This window comes from Equus caballus, chromosome 10, assembly GCF_041296265.1.
Source record: "Equus caballus isolate H_3958 breed thoroughbred chromosome 10, TB-T2T, whole genome shotgun sequence".
In the NCBI taxonomy this organism is placed as follows: Eukaryota; Metazoa; Chordata; class Mammalia; order Perissodactyla; family Equidae; genus Equus; species Equus caballus.
In genome coordinates, this window is record NC_091693.1 from 28,026,018 (window position 1) to 28,032,339 (window position 6,322).

At 41.9% G+C, this 6,322-nt stretch overlaps 1 long non-coding RNA gene across 1 annotated transcript; it reads left to right on the forward strand.

Annotated features, from left to right (window-relative positions):
* The first annotated feature begins 258 nt into the window (after nucleotides 1–258).
* LOC106781757 (uncharacterized) lies at nucleotides 259–5,813 on the forward strand. The gene is made up of 2 exons (XR_001378495.3): nucleotides 259–1,129; nucleotides 1,745–5,813. It is a non-coding gene; the product is annotated as an uncharacterized lncRNA (long non-coding RNA).
* Nucleotides 5,814–6,322: the final 509 nt, after the last annotated feature.

Genomic DNA, 6,322 nt, shown 5'->3' on the forward strand with positions numbered 1-6,322 from the left:
CGCGCCCCCGGGACCCTGGGCAGGCCTTTCCTCCGCGGCGCCACCGCTTCGAGACCCGGGCCGCGTGGGACCCGAGGGGACGCCCGCCCACGGCTCCCTGCGCTGCTGCCCGGGAGGCCCCTGAGGCCGCGGCCCGGCGCCGACCCCGCTCCCGCCCGCCCGGCAGCGCCCCGCCCTCCGCCCCGCGGCCCGGGACGCGCGGAGCCGCCGGTCCCGCCGCTCGGGCGCCCCCTGGCGGCGCGGGGACGTCGGCGCTCTAGTCGGCGACTCGGCGTCCGAGGTCTGACGTCGAGGGAGAGACGGCCGTTAGCCGGTGAGCCCCAGACGCAGACGGCCAGAGACCGCTCAGCAGGGAAGATGCCGAGACCCCCGGGTAGCATGTCGTTTGCAAACGACGGGAGATCGAAGTCAGGGGACCTTCGTGAAAGAAGCCCGAGAGGAAACCCCTCCCCTCTAGGGGACCGAGAGCGACCGCCGCCGTCTCCTCAGACGCCGCGAGCGAGGAGAGGAACGAAGCCCGGACAGTGTTGAGAGCAAACTGACCTTCCGAGAGCTGCGTGCCCACAAAATTACCCTCCATCGGTGCAGGGAGACGGAGCCTCCGTCAGCCAAGCAAAAAGTGAGGGCTTGGTGGCCCGTAAACCTGCCAGCTCGGTCCGTTCGGGGCGCTGTGCCGAAATGCCCCAGGCGGGGTGGCGTGTGAGAGTCAGCGTTGGTTTCCCCCAGCGCTGGAGGCTGGGCAGCCCGGGTCAAGGCGCCAGCCTGGGCGAGTTCTGCGGAGAGGACCCTCTTCCCGGTGCGGAGTCAGCCCTTCTTGCTGCGTCCTCACGTGCGGGGAGGAGCTGGGGGTCTCTGAGGCTCTTCCTAAGAGCACTGGTCCCGTTCACGCGGGCCCCAACCTGGTGCCCTGAGCACCTCCCAAAGGCCCGGCTCCAACACTATCATCTTCAGGGGTTAGGATTTCAACATGAATTTGCGGGGACACAAACGTTCAGACCATAGTGCCTGCCTTGCAAGAAATGTTAACAGCATTTCTTCAGAGACAAGGAGAATGATCTTGGTCAGATACTCGGATCTATATAGAGAAAGAAGAGTGTCGAAGAAGGAGTAAGCGAAGGAAAAATAAAAGGTATTATTTTTCTTATTCTTAATTGATCAACAGAGAACCATTTCTTCAAAACAGTAATACCAACAATGTATTACCTATGCCTATCTTATGTGTATGTGTGCATAGATATATGCTTATCCCACTTTTATATAAATAGAATGAATGACCTCAATCATACAGGGGACTGGAGGGAGGAGTGGGGTTATTTTGTTAGTATAAGGTACTCACACTACCTGGGAAGTCGTATAGTGTTATTTGATGTGGACTTGGACTAGTTGTCAATGTTGATTGAGAGCTCTAGGGCACCACTTAAAAAAAAGTAAGAAAAGATGTTTAACTGATATGCTAAGAAAGAGAAAAAGTCTAATCATATAAAATACTCAAAACCACATAAAGCAGAAAAAGAGTGGAAGACAAAAATTGAAACAAAGTAGAAACTTGTAACAAACATAGTAGATATTACTCCAACTATGTCAATAATCCCTTTGAATGGCAAAAACACTAATTCAAAGACCAATTCAAAGAGATTTTCACAGTGAGTCAAAAACCAAGATCCTGCTATAGGTTGTTTAGGGAAACTGTGGAATGATTCCTTTGCAGTGTTTTAAGCCTCTAATTTGCAGTGATTTCTTACAGGAGCAACAGTTAATGAATACAAGGACAGACATGGAAAGAAATGCAGTAATCAAGAAAGACAAAGTTAGAGGAAGTCAGAGAGTGCTCACTTCTTTATGAAGATTCTGATGGGAGTGACCCTGTGTTGTCCGTGTGGGTAAGGAAACTGCTTTGTCTACTGTGGCTTCATTGCTTGACATTGTCCATTAGCTGTCATCAAGTAAAGGTGTAATTTTATATTGGTGTTTCCTCCTAAAATTTTTCAAGTGTGATTGGATCAGAAATGACCTTAGGACTACAGGTGGCAAGAGTTAGTTGGTGATCTATCTACCTAATTGGAAAGCATTCAAGTCATTCGGTTTAACAAAACCCACACTTGACCTCATGGTGTAGGATCTGTGAATGGAGGTATGGGAAGGGTAGGGCCTCCTCACTGTCTATTACATGAACTTAAGCCCAATAACTATTCACAGAGTGCATGCAAGTTTATAAATATGAAATCATACTCTAAGAATAATATGAGAGTATGGAATTAAACTTTTTTTTTTGAAGAAGAAGATTAGCCCTGAGCTAACATCTGCTGCCAATCCTCCTCTTTTTGCTGAGGAAGACTGGCCCTGAGCTAACATCTGTGTCCATCTTCCTCTACTTTATATGTGGGACGCCAGCCACAGCATGGCTTGCTGAGCGGTGCCATGTCCGCGCCCAGGATACAAACTGGCGAACCCCAGGCCACCGCAGCGGAACATGCGAATTTAACTGCTGCGCCACCGGGCCGGCCCCTAAACAAGCTTTAAAATGTCATCATTGGTTTAGAAACAGACACATAGATCAATGGAACAGAAAACAGAGCCCAGAGATAAACCCATGTGTATATGGTCAATTTATTTAGGACAAAAAAGCCAAGAATACACAATGGGGAAAGGATAGTCTCTTCAATAAATGGTATTGGGAAAACTGGACACCTATCTTACATTGTACACAAAATTGAACTCAAAATGTAAGACCTGAAACCAAAAAACTCCTAGAAGAAAACACAGAGGGTAAGCTTCTTGTCATTGGTCTTAGCGACGGTGTTTTTAGATTTGACACCAAAATAAAGGCAAGAAAAGCAAAAATAAACAAGTGGGACTACATCAAACTAAAAAACTTCTGCACAGCAAATGAAACCAGCAACAAAATGAAAAGGTATCCTAGGAAATGGGAGAAAATATTTGCAAATGATATACCTGATAAGAGGCTAATATCCAAAATATAAAAAGAACTCATATAAGTCAATAGAAAACAAAACTAATTAAAAACTGGGGAGAGAGGGCCTACCCACGGATGCAGCGGTTAAGTGCGCATGTTCCGCTTCGGCGGCCCAGGGTTCACCTTGTCCGATCCCGGGTGCAGACATGGCACTGCTTAGCAAGCCATGCTATGGTAGGTGTCCCACATAGAAAGTAGAGGAAAATGGGCATGGATGTTAGCTCAGGGCTAATCTTCCTCAAAACAAAACAAAGCAAACAAACCTGGGGAGAGGAACTGAATAGACATTTTTTTCATTGAGTTCATAATAGTTTACAACATTGTGAAATTTCAGTTGTACATTATTACTTGTCTGTCACCATATAAGTGCTCCCCTTCACCCCTGTACCAGGTCCATCCATGTTGTTGCAAATGGGATGATTTTGTCTTTTTTATGGCCGAGTAGTATTCCATTGTATATATATACACCACATCTTCTTTATCCAATCATCAGTCAGTGGGCACTTGGGTTGGTTCAACATCTTGGCTATTGTGAATAATGCTGCAATGAACATAGGGGTGCATAATTCTCTTTGAATTGTTGATTTCAAGTTCTTTGGGTAGATACCCAGTAGTGGGATAGCTGGATCATATGGTATTTCTATTTTTAGTTTTTTGAGAAATCTCCGTAATGGCTGCACTAATTTGCATTCCCACCAGCAGTGTGTGAGGGTTCCCTTTTCTCTACACCCTCTCCAACAACTGTTATTTTTTGTCTCAGTGATTATAGCCATTTTAACAAGTGTAAGGTAATATCTTAGTGTAGTTTTGATTTGCATTTCCCTGATGATTAGTGATGTTGAACATCTTTTCATGTGCCTGTTGGCCATCTGTGTATCTTCTTTGGAGAAATATCTCTTCATATCCTCTGCCCATTTTTTTATTGGGTTGTTTGTTTTGTTGTTGTTCAGTTGTGTGAGTTCTTTATATATTTTGGAGATTAACCCCTTGTCAGATATATGATTTGCAAATATTTTTTCCCAATTGGTGGTTGTGTTTTTCTTTTGATCCTAGTTTCCTTTGTCTTCTAGAAGCTCTTTAGTCTAAGTCCTACTTTTTATTTTTTCTTTTATTTCCCTTGTCCAAGAAGACATGGTATTTAAGAATATCCTTTTAAGATCTATGTCAAAGAGGGTACTACCTATATTTTCTTCCAGCAGTTTTATGGTTTCAGGTCTTACCTTCAAGTCTTTAATCCATTTTGAGTTAATTTTTGTGTATGGCATAAGATAGTGGTCTACTTTCATTCTTTTGCGTGTGGCTCAGCCAAAAATACTCTATCTGTGAAAATATCCTTCAGATATGATGGAGAAATAAAAACTTTGCCAGATAAACAAAAGCTAAGGGAGTTCATCACCACAAGTCCCCACCCTACAAGAAATCCTCTTGAAGGCCCTCATACCTGGAAAAAAAGAGGAAGAAAAGAGTTACAAAGCCCTAAGTAAGGAGATAAATAGGTAGACAAAATCAGAGAATTGGAGCTATCCAGCAGAACAGGTTAGCAAATACTCAAGTAAAACATTAGAGATAAGGGGAAGGAAAACACCAAAAACAAAGATAATCTTGTCATTTTAACCACAAACACGCAACACAAGATGGAATAAGATGTGACAAAAACAACTTAGGAAGGGAAGAGAAAAGGGAGTGAATTGGTTTAGTCTAAGGGAATAAGAGGTCATCAGAAAATGGATTATCTCATCTAGGAGATTTTGAATACAAACCTCATGGTAACCACTAAACAAAAAAGTAGATCAGACTCACAAATAGTAAACAAGGTGAGTAGACATTTTTCCAAAGAAAATATACAAATGGCCAACAGGCACATCAAAAGGTGCTCACATCACTAAATATCAGGATATGCAAATCAAAACCACAATGAAATATCACCTCACAACTGTTAGAATGGCTGCTATCAAGAAGACAAGAGATAAAAAGTGTTAGCAAGGATGTGGAGAAAAGGGAATCCCTGTGCACTGTTTGTGGGAATGTAAATTGGTGCTGCTCACGGAAAAGAGAAGGGAGGTTCCTCAAACAATTAAAAATAGAATTCCATGCTACCCAGAAATTCCAATTATGAGTATAATTCCAAAGGAAATGAACACAGGATATTGAAGCGATAGCTGCACTTCCATGTTCATTGCAGAATTATTCACATTACCCAAAATATGGAAACAACCTAAGTGTCCATCAGGGATGATGAATAAAGAAGATTTGGTGTATATATATATACAATGCAGTATTATGCAGCCATGAGAAAGAAGGAAGTCTTGCCATTTGTGACATCAGTGGATCTTGAGGACATTGTGACAACTGAAATAAGCCACACAGAGATAGACAAATACTGCATGGTATCACTTACATGGAGATTCTTTAAAATAAAAGAAAAAAGTCCAAGTCATACTCATAGAAACGGAGAGTGGAAAAGTGGTTTGGGGGGCCCGGGAGTGGGGGAAATAGGGGAAGTGGGTGAAAGGACACAAACTTCCAGCTATAACAGGAGCAAGGTTGGAGGATCAATGTAAGATGCAGTGAGTATAGTTGATAACACTATATTGTGTAATGGAAATTTGCTAAGGGAATAGAACTTAAACATTATCACATGCACAAAAGATAAATGTGATGGATGTGTTAATTACCTTGTCGGAGGAATCTTTTCATGATGTACACATGTATCAAATCACCAACATACCATGTACACTCTACGATCTTACAGTTTCATATCAATTTCAGTTTAAAGCTGAGATTAAAAAAGGAAATAAAAATTGTACTGAAAATAAAATAAAATCATAAAAAAGTTCAACCCAAGTCTTGCCTTTCTTGATCAAACTGACAAATATCATATCTATTTGATACTTTCTATTTTTAAATAATCTCCAAGAGAAAAATCCTACACCCTGACAGACTTACAGACAGAGAGTTCCATGAATCATTCAATGAAAGGTGTATCCAAACTTATTAAAAATCTTTCAGAGATTCCTCTTCCCCAGCTCATTTTATGGTGCTAGGATAACATTGTAGTAAAAAACTCGTTGATTAAATTCAGCTATGCTTACAGAATGTAAAGAAGATGAAAGCATCTCAGGAATTCAAGAATGGTTTATTATTGGAAAGACATTAATAGCATTCAACATATTAATGGATTGTAAACATCATGTGACTGTCTTAGAAATGCAGAAAGAGTAAAATACAAATCGATTCAAATTAGAAAAAACATCAGACCATGCATAGAAATATAGACCTTTAACTAGTTGAGATTTATCAATGAAAACACTACAATAAACTTAAATTTTAGTAAGAAAATATCAGAAA